The sequence below is a fragment of the Ptychodera flava genome, chromosome 18 (assembly GCF_041260155.1).
Source record: "Ptychodera flava strain L36383 chromosome 18, AS_Pfla_20210202, whole genome shotgun sequence".
NCBI classification, from domain to species: Eukaryota; Metazoa; Hemichordata; class Enteropneusta; family Ptychoderidae; genus Ptychodera; species Ptychodera flava.
In genome coordinates, this window is record NC_091945.1 from 22595591 (window position 1) to 22612330 (window position 16740).

Consider the following 16740-nt stretch of genomic DNA (forward strand, 5'->3'; position numbering starts at 1 on the left):
AAGGATCGTTTACAGAGCGATCCCCGGACTATGATTCAATTAAGCTACGCAGTGATTTTCAGTTCATCAGCAGCGGCTTTGTGAATGTCTAATATGACCGAGATCGACGCAGTTGCCAGTTTCGCCCACATACAGTTTCTGCGCATGTCAGTTTCTGAGGGTGTCCCCCCATCCAACCACCAACTTTCATCTAATCAGCGAGCGTATGTGCATGCCTCTCCCATTAATCAAGTGCTGCCCTTATATATAAAAAGCAAAACCGTGCAGATTTGGACATCGTATAGGGTGAAGCGTTCCGAAACAGAAGTCCTGCATGAGGTTTAGGCTCCGAGGATTTTTTGGAAAACAACTCGAAGAAGGCGCAATCGCAAGTTATTGACGGCAGGTAGGTTACATTTCCATCTCACTACTTCAAATTTTAACAGTCGTCTCAGCGCTAGTTTAGTGTAATATTTCTCTCTTCAAAAGACAATCTACAACTCTTTTGTTATTGAAAAATGCTTCTTTTGTAATCGATATACGATTTAGAACTCAAACTCCCATTCGCAATCGATTTTGCTCTTGTCAATAGCATAGGCGAAGAACAGCAAAAAATACCACAAATCATCAAATCCACAAGGGGTAAGGACAAAATGCACAATATAATCCCTGTGCTCTACAAAACATACGCAGTCATCTAAAATTGGAAAGAAAGTCAAAAGTAGTGCAGTAATATAAAAATTATCGAGCTAAACATTTTTCAGTTTCCCAGTGAACAAGTTATCATTAATACGTTGTTAGGTTGCCTTGCGGATACTCAGTCGGTTGACGGAATTACCGCTTCCGCCAATAGTTTTTTTTTTTCATTCAGCCATTCCGCGTTAACACCTGTTGAAAGAACATAAACAATAAAAGTAAAGTGAAACTAATTTGCGCTTTGAAATTGTAAAAGAGATAGGTTACGATTTTCCTTGCGCCCTGAGAAAAAAGACTTAGCCCGTCTGGATCGTCTCCGCGACAAAGATTTAAAAATCACTTCACTTGACCCCGCGAGTTTCCCGCTATTTTGCCGATACTGGTTTTGATAGAGAGACCGATTTTATGTCTTTTGAGAATGGCCGAAAGCCGAATTAGGCTTACTTAATGTAAAGTTTCGCTCCAGGACACGGGCTGAGAAAAGCACTCCACGATGCCGATCGGGCAGCGATCCGTTCTCCTCGGGTGACTGCGCGAAAGTCAATTATCCGCTAATCTGAACATAGCTGTGTTCATTAGTTAATCCCTGGTGATACCCGCCTTCACCGCATCATCTGTGACCAGACGTCGATGGAAATCTCCGGATGTGTGTTGAAAAACTTCTCCGAGCTTACCCGGTGCATCTGTCTCCAGCTCCGCATTCCTCGATGCTGCAAAGAATTTCCACCAAACATAGATAGCATGGTTTCTGTACAGCTAGAAAACACTATACTCGCTGCGGTGGCGTGCACGCGGGCAGACATACGAATAACTGGGACCGAATTCAAAATTGACGTCTTTCCCTACGCTTAACTTTTTCGCCACTGTTATAATCCAAGGCGTACCACCTACTGTTCAGAAGCCTTTAGACATAATTGAATTGGCATTTTGTTGCTCGACATTTAAAATTCCTAGGCAAAACATCAAAGAGCGTTTCTTGCAATGTGTAATGATCGACAGTGGGTTACAATAAACCATCTCAGGCGCGTATAAAATGGGATTCACCCGTTGAAGATACGTTTTTGACCGATATTTAACCAATGACGACGAAAATTGTAACGATAGAAATTAGATTGTCCTTGCAATGCATCGAAAATGCCATATATTGACGCAAAAGCGTAACACATAGCCGTCTTCAAGTGATCCTGTTTCATTTTGTCTGAAATACGATCAATCAGAGAAGCAGGCAGCGTACAGGTTGATGAAATACAGACCTTAACGACCAGCATAAATCGATGTCGTCCAAGGTCAATAGTATATGATACAAAAATAGACTTTACCGAAATCAGTTTTGACCCCGAACACTCTAATCACACTTTGAATAACAACTTAGGTTTTCAATGTGCTGCTGTTGCAAAACTGATAAAACTTGATTGGAGTAGAAATTTTTCCGAGTAATGACGTTTGCAAATAGTGTCCTGTACGGTTGTTTGGCGTAGTGTTGTAATGTAGCACACTGAAGCCTTACGTAGTGTAGTGTAGTGTAGTGTAGTGTAGTGTAGTGTAGTGTAGTGTAGTGTAGTGTAGTGTAGTGTAGTGTAGTGAAGTGTAGTGTAGTGTAGTGTAGTGTAGTGTAGTGTAGTGTAGTGTAGTGTAGTGTAGTGTAGTGTAGTGTAGTGTAGTGTAGTGTGGTAGTAAAGAATGGCGTAGTATGGTGTGGTGTGCGTATGTTGTGTATGGTGTAGCGTAGCGTAGTGGAGTGTGCTATTGTGTAATGTAGTCTTACTAGTAGTTTGGTATAGCGAAGATATTTTAGCATAAGTACGCTGCAAATTTTACGGCTTGTGCTGTTTTAAGAAGATATCATATTCCATTTTCGTCAACAATCCGTACCCATTTTTATGAATGAAAAAAATACAAAGAATATTTATAGAGATACTGGCAAAGCTCACCCCTTTCAGAAAAATTATAAAAGAGCCATATGTGAAAAAACTTCATGGAGATATAAACTTTGTGCTAGCATTTCGACAGAACGTAATTTAAAATATAATGCCATGAGGTACAAATAGGTTAACAACATTGTTTGAAGTATTCCCTAGGCGTCGATAGAGTTAACAACCACAGTTATCGTATCTGTATATATCTTACCTTTGACCTTCCACAAACATTCTTATGTGACAGTAAAATTCATGAACTCACGTTTACAAAAATTATAGCAGAAGCTCTTCTTGCAGCTGCCTTTGCGTTTATTTTTTCTGACAGGGGACATTTTTTTTTTTGCGAAGGACAGAAATGCATCAAGCCGGCACGCCTCAGTGCTCACCGCAGTATGCGCAACATTTAGCCTGTACATCATAGATGTGTGACCTCAATTTCGTTGATCTTAATGGCACGGAGTTCATCATTTATCTCCTGCTAATAGTGCGTCACATCAATTCCTTGGCACTCAGAGAAGCGTCTTTTAATTGAATTATACGACCCGCGAAAGATTGCTGATACAAAATAAACCAGGACTCGATTTATGGCCCAGTGGAAACCTAATGACTTTGAGAAATCTTTTTTATCGGGACTTAGATTTTTGACATGCACAATATTATATACATCAGTGACGAGGGTGGACAGTTGTCGTTGGTGCACTAATACGCCACTACAAACAGTGGATTCATTCCCATGTCAGTTAGTTCCTGTGGATATACGCTTATCGCGTTATTGATATAAGTTAGGTGGTATACGGTAAGAAGAGCCTATGTTCACGGAATCATATACATTTTCTCGTCTTTTTAAAATCTGTACGGGGTAACAGTTTGGCTGATCGTAAATTTTAGCTTTCGTTTTTCCAACGAATCCAATCGCACGTTCCACTGTCATGGTTACCTAAAACAAGCAGAACGACTTCTAAGGGTTTTGTAAAAGGTACGACAACGTTTTACACTGGTAAAACCAGCTCGTGATTCTTTTGGGATACAAAACGAAAATAAAGTCAACATTTCTCTAAATTCAGGAGGAAAGATAGCGAGAATGATTTGTGTTACATGGAATACTCATCCATGCATGTAGGAATAGAAATTGACAGTTTCGATCACGTATTTCTGGATTTAATAGAATGGATAAAATTTAACGGATTTTTCTCTCTTCGGTAAAACAGTTATGACGTCATTGATTATTAACCTGAAGAATGTTTAAATGTTTAACGACACCCTCAGGTCAAATGTGACTTGTTCGGCGGCGATGCAATTCGCCTTCTCACTTCTTCCGTGTCATCTGATATAGAGAGAGAGAGAGAGAGAGAGAGAGAGAGAGAGACAGAGAGAGAGAGAGAGAGAGAGAGAGAGAGAGAGAGAGAGAGAGAGAGAGAGAGAGAGAGAGAGAGAGAGAGAGAGAGAGAGAGAGAGAGAGAGAGAGAGAGAGACAGACAGACAGACAGACAGACAGACAGAGACAGAGACAGAGAGACAGAGACAGAGAGACAGACAGAGAGACAGAGACAGACAGACAGAGACAGACAGACAGACAGACAGACAGACAGACAGACAGACAGACAGAGAGACAGACAGACAGACAGTGACAGAGACAGATAGACAGACAGACAGAGAAATTGGCTTTCGAGTCAGGAACAAAGCTACGAGAAGAGTGTCACTCAAATATTAAGCTCGTTTGAACATATCACGTCAAAGTTTCTAGACTTTAATATCTGTTCGGTATTATGACTCGTTTTCACGCCCTGCTGTTGACACGATTTACGGACCCATTGTCAAACTAACTATCAGCACTGATGTTTTGCTGTCAACGGCGTTAAAGTAGCCAAAGTCCATTTGCTTTCTGTCGGTATATTGAAGGGTCAATGATATATTGCGTTTTTTTGAACGTACTAAGTTTGTGAAAGCTAGATTAATATCATCGTTGGCACGATGCTACTATTTTCAAAGGCAAGAAGATTGACATGTTGTTTTATTCCATTAAAACAGTTTACTATCCGGAAACGATATGTAGACATAAAAGGTCGTAAAAACCTACATTGAAGAACCGCTGAGAGTATATAAATTACTTCTTTAAACCGAAATCGTCTTTTGAGCGTGTATCTTTCCGCCGGAATGCTATTTTATCTAGGCTAGATACATGTATGTCGTCTGCGCGTTCTTTCATGTCGTCTGTGCGGCGCAGGTATTTAACGCATAGCAAACTCTATGTGCCCTGATTTTATGCTCTCTTTCTAGAAGAACAAGGGGAAATAGGGAAAGGTTGAAGATTTTCAGCACTTTAACACTTTTAAATGTTAGAAGACTTCCATTGGCATATAACCATGACAACAGGGACATATGTCAAAGAATACATTTAATGTAACCAGGCTACGTATGACAGTTTTTACTAATAATCTATCTCACAAAAAAGAAACATTTGGAATTATGAATTGTTATTGAGAAGATTGAATTAAAGTACCCAAAAATTTACAGCGAAAGAAATTTTAAAGATATGTCGAGAAAAGTTGTCGATGTAAAACGATAATACGTGCAGAGGGAAATGGTCTCTGTTAGAACATGTCGACAAAGCTCAGATATCCCCTGCCGTTAGAATTATTTTCGACTGTCACAAATATGATACATTTACCAAAACCCAATTTAGATGAAAATATAATTTCCATCACGAATGCAATAATGCCCGAGCAGTAACGATAATTCGAGTTGGCATCCACTAAATTCAAAGTCGTCAAAAAACTCCGATGTGAGTTGCAGCCAAGCTCAATAAGCCCGAGGTGCATTCCATCTCCCCTCTCCCCCCTTCATCGTACCGGGCAGCTGTCTTAAGGGAGTTCAACACTAATCGGAACCTATTACCGATATTTCCCATTAGTCGCTTTGCCTCGGGTCCAGTAACCGTTTATCCCCGCTCTGCAAACTATTTTACAGAATTGAAAAATTCCCGGATCAAACGAAAAGACCATCATCTTTATCGGTTCAATATAATCCCATATTTGTCCGCAAGTGATTCTAGAAAAGTGAGTAATGTCGCCGCTAAGCTCGCCAAATGTCTGTCGAATTTCTTTTCACGGTTAACTTTTGACCGAAAAGTCAAACACTGACAATAGGTACCTGTAAGGGTGAGCGCATTGTCACGAGGCCAAACGTGAATATGAATATTCATAAGTTTGCGCATGTCTACTTGGAGTAATTGATTTCTGCCCGAGATCGCTCATGCATACGGTAAATTTTGTGTACCTGTGCCGCGTGAACTTGCATCTCCAGCAGGAGGAAAGTTTAAGCGGCCGAGTCAACGCCTAGTCGTTAAACATGCATTTCCTAAGTACACAGCAAGAGCTACAACTAAAAACATCGGGAGTATGGCAAAAATAACTGGTAACGTGACAGATGTAGCGTTGAATACACATGGAACGTCAGAAGGGCGATTTTGCACTATGAAAGCGACGATGATCAGAATCACGTGATTAAATTTCTCTCTGCGAAAGTTCATGTAAAACAACTCTCTTAAAACGGCAAATTGCTTTCAGTCCCCGTAACAGTACGGTAAAGGCAAGCTGCCGTCTCATGCGTGCAATCTGCCCGTGTCTGATGCTGAGCACACTTTCCAAAGTGGAGCACTGGTTTATTAAAAGTTTTGCGTTTTTAATGGATGGAATAATATTGATTAAATAGCGATATTAATTGAACTTCAATCTCATTGTAATTTTTTGTGCTTGTGTTCCCAGAAAACAATTTCGAGAGTGCAATTTCCATCAGTTTTGGCGAAGCAATTAATGTCGAGATATTAGATGCATTGCAGTTTAGCCTACAGTTGGTCGATATATATTTAGACTCCGGTAATTATTATGATAGGTTGGGTCCCATCCAATTTGTTAATTTAATATAAAGGTAAAAGAGTTCAACATTGTTTCATGATTTGGTAAGGTCACAAGTCAGAAGTGTGACCTTTTGTCATCTTACCGTAAGGCGAATCTTGTTATGAGTACATATTTTTATTTTTACCGTTTAAACTACTTCGTAATTTTTTATTCTGCTGCCGCGTTGTTAGTCTGGTTATTTTTATTTAAGTGTTGAAACAAATTTTGTAAATGGAGGATAAGGGACAGAAGAAAGAATTGCGTTGTCTCCTGTCCTTGACGGTTAGCCAAAAGCGAGCCGGTGGTGTAATACATGTACTTTTATTTTTCCCTAAACACTTTGTTATGTGACCTTGTAGTAACAAATTTTCAGGGTGCCTCCCTCCCCCTTTAGCATTGTAGGGGTACGAATGGAATGTAGCTCACAAAGGCCGATTCTTCATTTTGGTATACATATTTTGGGGAGTTGTGTCATTAGCTTTGTATTAGGCAATGATGGGCATTTTAAGACGTGATGCGTATGTTTTCAGGTGATAGAGGTGATGATCAGGAATAATGCTCTACTTAAGCCTTGTAATGTGCGACACAGGATGGTTCTCAGTTCAGAAAGTGCATAGCTCTCGTTCGTCTCGCGCGACCGTCAGTGATAAAAATTAGCGACGCAAGCGGGAACTCGTTTCCAAGATAAATCTCAGCTCATATATTCTGAGAGATGCTGCAAACGTATCTTACCGAGCTGCTCGTTGAGTGCTTGTCCCAAGAATCACCCCACAGAAAGCTCTCAAGCTCGTAAAACGCCAGTGAAATCTTTGTTTATTGACTTAAAATCAATAGCACATTCCCTAAAATGGACGCAACGCGAAGAAGGGGATTCGGTTTATGTTGTTTCCGCAATCGATGGAAGATACACATTCAAAAGGGAGCTCCCATTTCGTTCATTTAGGCTCATTCAAAATGTCATTTGTGTCAGATTCTTTCCCTACATCAAAGTGCCCATTATCTCTACCTCCTGGTTGTATCAGGTCAGATGCGTCTCCGGAGTCCGTAACGATGTGCCGATAAGGGGGAGAGGTTGCTCCCGGCCACTTGCGAGATTGTGGCTTCTTTACGTTGTACGGTGAACTTGTACGTGACTGTCCATCGTCGACAAACAACACATAACGATCCGGTTCAATCTGACAGCGACGTCATAGGCGGGAACTGCGAAAACACTCGTTCCCACAAAGGAGAAACTTAAAAAAAAATCATTGATTATGCGTTAACTCTACATAATGTTACTGATCGTTTTCAAACCCAATTCTTTATTTCTTTTATTAAAAAGTTCCATTAGCTGTCACCTTTGATGACCTTTATCTCCATTTTTGTTTGTTTCTTTTTCTATTCTCCAATGCACGTTGAGAGGGACAGAGTGTTGAGCTTGTCAATTCAGCCTGTACATCAGAAGACTGCAGTGTTACTCTTTACATTTGAATTCCGGTGTTATTTCCATAAGTGAATTCCCGTCCGGACTAGGATTCAAATGTAAACAAAAACAGTGCTCTTTACGTGTATTTCGGCTTTCGGTTTGTCAGTGGGGGTTGATATAATTCGTACATTCTACGGCACTTCCCTCAACGACTCGGTCGGTATCTTAGACAGATAAGGCACAAGGGACTGTTGACGATCTATTGGAAATTTAAATTATTGGAGTTTCTGATCAAGAACCTTTTTGTAGAAGAACAAGAACATACAGCTACTGGACCTTGAAAAAAGTAATATTTTGTTCGAATCGGCGTTTAGTCAGCATAACAGAAAATTTGCTGTAAAAAGGGTAAAGGGACAGTTCGATGTAATCAGTAGATTTGATCGGTCCGTGCTTTTCTCATCTTTTCCTATTCTGTTTTCAGGAAATCTTCGGGATCTTGAGAAAACAAAAGACAAATAAAAAAAGATGAAGACCAGAATGTGCGTGTTCTTCATTCTCGTTTCGTCCTTATACGCTGTACTTGCTGTTCCCGTTCACTCAAATGAAGAAGAAAATCTCGAAGACAGAATTGCACTCATCGTAAGGGAAATTTTAAATCTTGTTCAGGTCTGTATATTTGTAACTGCATGACTTTAAATGTTCTACCTCTTAGCTGTCCATATACCCTCAAACACCCTGATTACTTGTAGATAAAACGTTGAGACGTAGAATCTGTGTTTGTTGCTCATATCTCACCTCAGGGCGTGCCAGAGAGAGAGAGAGAGAGAGAGAGAGAGAGAGAGAGAGAAGAGAGAGAGGAGAGAGAGAGAGAGAGAGAGAGAGAGAGAGAGAGAGAGAGAGAGAGAGAGAGAGAGAGAGAGAGAGAGAGAGAGAGAGAGAGAGAGAGAGAGAGAGAGAGAGAGAGAGAGAGAGAGAGAGAGACAGACAGACAGACAGACAGACAGACAGACAAAGACAGAGACGAAGGCAGAGATACAGACAGACGGACAGACAGAGATACAGAGACAGACAGACAGAGACAGAGGACAGACAGAGACAGAGACAGAAAGACAGAGACAGACAAAGACAGAGACGAAGACAGAGGCAGAGATACAGACAGACAGAAACAGAGAGACAGGCGGGCTGACAGACAAGCGGACGGAGACAGATGTACAGCCCCAGAGACAGACAGAAAGAAACAGACGGAGAGAGAAAGAGAGAGCCAATCAGAGAGATACAGGGTCAAAAAGAGACCGACAGTCTGGCTGAGAAAACAAGAAGCGAATGTCAATTTTGTTAGACATGAGTTATATAAATAACGTTTACTTTATATTCTTATTCTTTGAATATTATTTATCACAGGAAAAACAAAGACTTGCCGTCCTTGAAAATGCCGTGGCGGGAGGTGAGTGATAAATACTAAGTTAAACTTTGATTATCCTGAAGAAGGCTCACTGCAAACAAACAAAATCAATCAATCTTTCCTTTCTACCCGACTTTTGCGAATTGTCTTCTGTGGTAGAAGCGGGAGATTTTTTACAAAAATAAAACCGTAAGAATGACAGATTTAAATTCAAAGGTCGGTGGGGGTTTTGAGACAAAATATACTTGTATACCTCATAGTGAAATGTTGACGCTTTTCGTCTGTCAGTTTTGTTATAATATCAATCGTTTGAACATGGGGATGTAATGTATCCTTGTACTGAATGATTGACAGCTTAAAATAGTAATACACCGTTTCATGGGATCATGTGTCAGATGTACTGTTAAATTAAATACAAGACAAATTAAGAGACAAAAGAGACAATAACGGAAATACACATCCCTGCTTTGGAGTTGTTAAGGAAGGGTGATTTTCATATATACAATGTTTTGAAATATGATGTTTTATCCTCTGAGATTGCTAAAAGCGCAGACGTGAATCGTGTAACGTCTTTTTGATCTAAGTTTAAAAAGTGTTTCAGTCTATTTTTTCAATTGAGGAAGGGCACAGAATTTCAGAGCCCAGTCTGTTATTTCTTAGGTACGGCCATTATTTGATCTTGGAAATTTCTATAATATGTCAACTTAGTTCAAAACATTCGATGTTAATTCTATTGACGTTCTTTCCGAATTTTTGTGGTCGCATGCATACTGATAGTGCCCTGCACAATGTCATCTTACATGCATATTCAATGTGTTCAACCATTTTTTCCTCTATGGTCCAACCTTTAAAATGGACATCCTCGATTAACAAAGTGTAAAGGCCGAGAAAGCACCCCCGATAATCAAATGCAACCATTCTACTTCTTCGTCGCAAGAGGGCGGGCAATTTAACGGTAGCCTCATTACATTAGAATTGATCATAATTCAAATTCATAATTTATCATAAAGAGGTAATTATAACATGATACTGCAGTGAGCACTTACCAGAAGGATTTGGCCTGGCTTGTACGAAACGAAAACTATTCACTTTCCAGAAGACGGACTGTCATGGGTGAGTGCACTTGACAAAATCGATCACTTCCCGCTCTCACTAGCTAGTTCACTAGCTAGCGATTTCTTTCCTCCAGAAACCGATTACACAAACAATGAGGTCACGAGGGATGAAGAGAGGAAACGAGGTCCGAAACACTCCGAAACGTATTACCATTTTGGAATTGGCAGGCGTTAGGTAAGTACGACATAACAGCTCCCTCTCACCCTAAATTCAGAATTGTCCGGGTAAACTGTTCTGTCACGATTAATCAAGTAATTTGGAAAGTACCTACATGTTCCTTGTTGGTTCGAAGCGAAAGTCTTTCTCTTAAATATATGGATTACAAAAAATACAGTTTATGTAACTGGAAAAAATATTGAGTTTCAAAGGATCTTGACTAAGAATTTGTCAGAGTCATGACGACCAGTTAAGGTAGTATTCGCCACGGGGACATAGGACTCTTAACGTCTTACAATTCTTTTCTGATCTACCACTTAGGGGGTGGGGTCATTTTAAAGCTATCAAATAAAGAACAAATTACACCGTTTAAGTTTTGCGAAAATCAACAATTTGTATCACTTTCCCATAGAGTTAAACAGGGATGGCGGCCATTTTGAATTTCAAATATTGGTGAATGTTAGGTAATTTGTTTCCCTATAGTTCCAAACATTGCGCAGTGACCCCTGATTTTTATTCTCGATTTGGTAAAAACATGGTTAAAAGTTTCGTTGAGGAAAGTATGAGCAAAAGTTTAAGTCTTTCTCTTTCGAGGTGCATACTACCTTAAGGCGATCTCGACGTTAACGTTTGACAGTCTTTACCGTGTCAGAGTATTTGTTCGCTTGTCGATGGAGTATTAGGCGGAAAGTAACTTACGACAGTATAGGGATACGTTTGACAAAATTACATCCGCAATTACTTCGTTTCCATCAAGCCTTACAAACAAGTATAATCAGGCAATGAAACATATCAGGAAAAGCTACCGAGGGCTGGAGATTGCATTGGCGTCGTTAAGAGTGGAATATCTGAATTGAGGCGAACAGTTTGTCATTCAGATATGTCTTTTCTATTGGATTCGAACTCACGACCTTCCGTATCTACGTACCAAGGGCATGGGTCTGTGTTACAGCCCAGACTCAAAATTCAAAAACGTGGCTAATATTGTACGATTGGGCCATTCTACACGGCTAGAGTTCAATGCCGCAGAGAGCGTCACACACGTACACGCTAGCAAAAGGTACGCGTTCGAAAATTCAAGTACACACGCGCGTTTACTTGGTAAAGCAAAGTGTCAATTTAAAAGTATACTGTCACCTGTTCCAATTTTGCCACAGTTACCATGGAAAGAGAAAATATAACCAATCACAGATTTTAAGCGGATGGCCGCTTTTTAAAAACAGCGCCCTCACATTGGCATTTTGAATACCAAGGAACGATATATGGGCATATTTAGGTTACAGGTAACTGTATACCTTTAAAGCGCTATGTTGATAAACTGTCGAAATTTTGCCGAATGTAAAACACGCTGTCTACTGTCGACCGCTCATGGGCTAATGGAAAAGTCACAGCAAATTACAAACATAGCGATAAGATATCGTCTGGCTCTTTGTGCGTGAAACCACGAGAAATTGTAGAATCAGGTCGACACTCTGTTGTGATAAAATCACAGTGTATTGACCATTTACTGACTACCCAACAAAAGGAGGTACTACCACAGAGAAAGACCGACGAAAACGTCTGGCAATCTCAATATTGGGTAATTGATTTCAGTAGAATTAAACTCCTAAGAAAAATGAACACGATTGGAACTGATTTGGGATAATTGGATAGTGAAGTCATGTTTTTTAATCTGCAAATAAAATGTAAGCTTTTCTTCTTTCGCAATACTCTGTGTTTTTGTGAGTAACATGTAATATTGCAACTTCGGCTACAGGAAACCTAACACTTTTGAGAAATTTGAACAATATAAAGATCCAATTCTTCCAAATTAGTTCCAATCATGTTAATGCTGCAAAACACTCTATATATCGCCACTTATAAATAAGGTTAGGTCACATAAACTACCAGTTAGCTTTTTTGAACGTTAGAAATGTGTTGCCATTTGAATTTACATCAACTTAAAGGGTCAGTAGCTGTAATCTTAACGATCTTTTTCACTACTGTTTTGTTTTGTATATAAATTTCAAGTTCTTATTCTACCCTCGAAGCATGTTGAAGCACCAACTATTTAGCTTGTCAACACAGCGTCTACATATGTAAAATGAACTGTTATTGTTTACCTTTGAATTCTGGTCCGGACCGGAATTCACTTGCCAACAATAATGATGCAGTTTACATATGTACAGGCTGAGCTGACGAGCTGAATACTGTATATCTCAACATGCTTTGGGGAGTAGAACAAGAAACTGTAGTAGTTGATATGTTGCGAAAAACTAATGGAAAAAAAATTAAAAGTTACAGTACTGGCACTTTAAATCACAAGTATAGAAAGACGGAGAAAGGCACAATCTGATCTTCGTTTCACGCATCATGACGGCCTCAAGAAATGGCTGACGCACAAGCCGACGTGACGCCAGCGATGACCAACGGCTTACTATAAAATAGGTCTGTGCATATAGGCACCGGTCTGATCGTCACGTGAACATAGACGCTCTTCGTGATTGTTAGTCTGCAAAGTTTCAATGAAGCAGGGAAGAAGGAAAGAAAGACAAAATGTACTAAATCCAACGAAAAGTGTTTGCTATTTACAGTTTATCACTGAAAATCAAAGAATGAGAATGCAGTGTATCGAGCAGTACTCAGACAGCTAAGTTTTGGAAATATGATATTGACAAAAATATTAAAAAGAGAATGAAAATCATAACTTTTTGTGATCTATGAAGCACATTGACGAAGAAAGGTTTCATTTATCCAACACAAACAAAATGAAGAGAAAAATGTAGTAATTTTTTAACGAGATCGTATTGTGTCAAATCTTCTCAGGTTGAAAAACATTCTATCATTTCACCTCGATTTTAAGTTATGTGTAATCACGTACAAGAATCACAAGCGTGTAGCTTGTCACAGCCTTCAAGTTTCCGGGGTCGCTACTCAGCAACTTACGCTGAGATTCCAGTCCTTCAGGAAAGCGCGTGATCTTTGCGATTTGTCGCTAGCAGACCGCAATTGGAGAAGCGTCAATGTTTGACCTATGTATAGAGACAACGGCTGGTAAAGTTATGTTTAATCGGAAGAATTTGGACATCATTATCAAAAAAAAAACCGAAAAAAAATAACAGGAAAAACAAAACTTCGAAAGAATGACGCATTCGCAATTTTCTCGATACTCCACGAACCAAAGGGTCGTTTCACATCAAAGGCGCCTATAAAAGATTTATGATTTGTGACATTCTGTAAATCCTTCAGGCGTGGTGCAAATATTACTGACTGCAAAGCGGCAGTAAAAACCGAAATTAAGCTTTGATTTTAAATGAAGTTGAAAATGATCGCTTTTGCGACGCATAATAAAATTACACACTCGGAGTCTCATTTCTCCGTAATGACCGAAAAAAAACAACTGAAAATCTTGCATAGTGTTATACCCCCGGGATTTCTGCGAAGGCATATAAATTTATGCCAAGCAATTACCGCCGCTGAAATCGCTGGTGTGAAATTTGTTTGTATAAACCTATCGTTTAGCTGACTGCTCGGAATGCATATTACATAATAAAAATATCAAGCGATCTTGTAGGTCAGCTCTGGGGGTAATGGCTATTTCTGCGTGATTGTCTGGAATTTCTCGTGAAACAAATTTGCATATATGAATTATGCCTTTTTAGTAACTTAAGGGCACAAGCGTGAAATACTCCCGATGTCAAAGAAATGGAAAATATAGAAATCGATATGTGTCTCCATTAAATAAATACAACGCTATACGTTATTTGCCAGACGTCATGTTGAAACATGGTTTGGTCAGACTTTCTGAGTTGTCCTACCGAAAAGGTTTCAAGCTAAATCTCGAGGAAATCGATGTTTTGCCGCAGCTAAGCTATGAAGTTAGTCGGTAGCCCTCACAAGTTAGCTTACATTTTTATTTCTGTCAATATATGCAACGACTGATGCTATGTACCGAAATACTTTGAATTCATAAATTGTTATTAAGCGGAAATGTATGAACAGGGAAGGATGGGGAGTGGCTTGGGAGATATGCGTGACTTTTTTCTTCGTCTTGAATGCGAGATATTTATAATAAAACGCAATTTACTGATTATCTCTGTTAATACTATACCCCCCATTATAACACACAGCTGTAATCTGCCAGTAAACGTCCTGATGTACTTATTTGTTGACCTTTACAAAGGATTATATCAGTTTATTTGGATCAAACGATCAGATACCATCGCGGTGACAAAAAAAACCCGCCGTCCTTTCCTTTCAAGTAGTTTATCGAAATACTGCTGAAGTGGAACTAGTACATTTTTTCTCACTAGGATACACATTGATGCATCGGACAGTGTTTGTTGGCAGATCACAACGCCAGGCTAGTGTGTGAACAAATAACCAACGGTTGCGATTTCATCTCAAGTAAACCGGAGCAGACCGTCGATAGTAAATGTGCTTTACTTGAAATCTGACCGACTCAAAACAAGAAATCGCACCGGTTACTTTCTGCCTTTCCCCGTGGTGATTACAGAGTGTCTTACATTGCTTGCGCTAAAGCAAAGTCACCGTAAATCAAACTGGGATATAAATTCTCTTTGGAAGCAGGCCTTTGCAAGCGCAGCACTTACTTGTCGACTGACAGAGGCATCAAACAATAAACGAAACATAGCAAACAGAAGGAAGCGCAATGTGTCACCTACAGACGGTTGGGCAAATACTATAGGACTCTTGTGAATTAAAGACTGCACGAAAAGAAGCGCCCACTGGCAGACAAATTCTTTTGACAATTGTTAATTCATGATAGAATCAAGAATTTACATAGACGACTACCACTATTGGAAGGGCCGGGGTTCTTTCCTGTATGAGTTGGTGTACTTTCGCCATCGGCCAAATTATTTGAGAGCTCTCGCATTCATGTTGCCTCCAGGCGGGTAACTTGTGTTCTGACGAACCGTTTCAGCGTATGTTTCTATACAAAAAAGGCGCATTAATCTACCTTTTTCCGAAAAACGTGCTCACGTTCACTTGGAAATTCATGTGATAGACTTATTGCTCTAATACATCTCAAGGAGCAGAAATAAAATATATAACTAAATGCCAGTACACTCCTCTCTCTCTCTCTCTCTCTCTCTCTCTCTCTCTCTCTCTCTCTCTCTCTCTCTCTCTCTCTCTCTCTCTCTCTCTCTCTCTCTCTCTCATATTTTTGCAGGAAATTTAGGAATCAACATGGTTTTTGAGCTGAGGAGTTCATTTTTTGTTGGATGTGTATGTAAGAAGCCAGAGCCAGGAGTACCTTTTCCGAAGACAATAGCCGCCTTGTTAGTTTGCAGTTCGTTGAGTCGCAATGCTATCATTTGAAACCAGCCTAGGATTAACATTTACGCTTTAATATCACTGACTTCGACTTACTGTCGTGCCACGAACAGTTAAAATGCCATGGCAACGATTTGAATATGCTAATGTACCTCTTTGAAATCATAATTTCACTTGGCAATTTATTTTTATTGACACAAAAGTTATGTGAAATTAATCACCATGTATGACTACGTGTTGTAATTTCGTTATGATTTGCTAGTCTTGATTTTGAAATAAATAACAGAACGTCCACTTGTACCTATTGGACGCCACTTTGAAATGCTGCGTGATAGCATTCCATTTCTAAAACTTCTACCGGTCTTTCAAGGGAGATAAAAAAGATATTCCGTGACTTGTCATCCCAAAAGTTTTCACCAGCATGCGTAGATTTTAGACGATAATTGATGTTGGCAGAAATTCAGTTTGGTGAATAGTAATAAATTTGTTGATGGGCATGTAAAGAAACGAGACCTTGGCGTGACTTTTCTTAATTGCACCCCATTGTGTATTTAGCTGATAAATGGATGTGAACTGCCCTAACGAACGACTTTGTCACACTAGTTAGGATAATTCTCTCCAAATTGAAACCATTTGTATAATTTCCGCGGCAAATAGTACTTTGGGAGGGCAAAAAAATCTGCTTCCTAGTGTTTTGATATGTAAACGTGAGCGCCGCACGCAGAAATCTACGATTCGTGTTCGATGATGGACAGTTACTCAGATTAAGCTGTAAGTCACTGCCCCGTGTATCTCAAAAGTTGTTGTAGCATTAAAAAAATTCTGCCAAGTATAGCTTATTTTAAAAAGAAGCGTACATACAAGGATAAACACCGAAATTCTCAATTAACACGTATT

At 39.6% G+C, this 16740-nt stretch overlaps 1 long non-coding RNA gene across 2 annotated transcripts; it reads left to right on the plus strand.

Moving 5' to 3' along the window:
• The first annotated feature begins 236 nt into the window (after positions 1-236).
• Positions 237-16353, plus strand: LOC139117178 (uncharacterized). Of its 2 annotated transcripts, none has more exons than XR_011548466.1 (5): positions 237-385; positions 8374-8558; positions 9294-9336; positions 10484-10584; positions 15740-16353. It is a non-coding gene; the product is annotated as an uncharacterized lncRNA (long non-coding RNA). The 2 variants fall into 2 exon arrangements; XR_011548467.1 differs by having other exon boundaries at positions 272-385; positions 10451-10584.
• Positions 16354-16740: the final 387 nt, after the last annotated feature.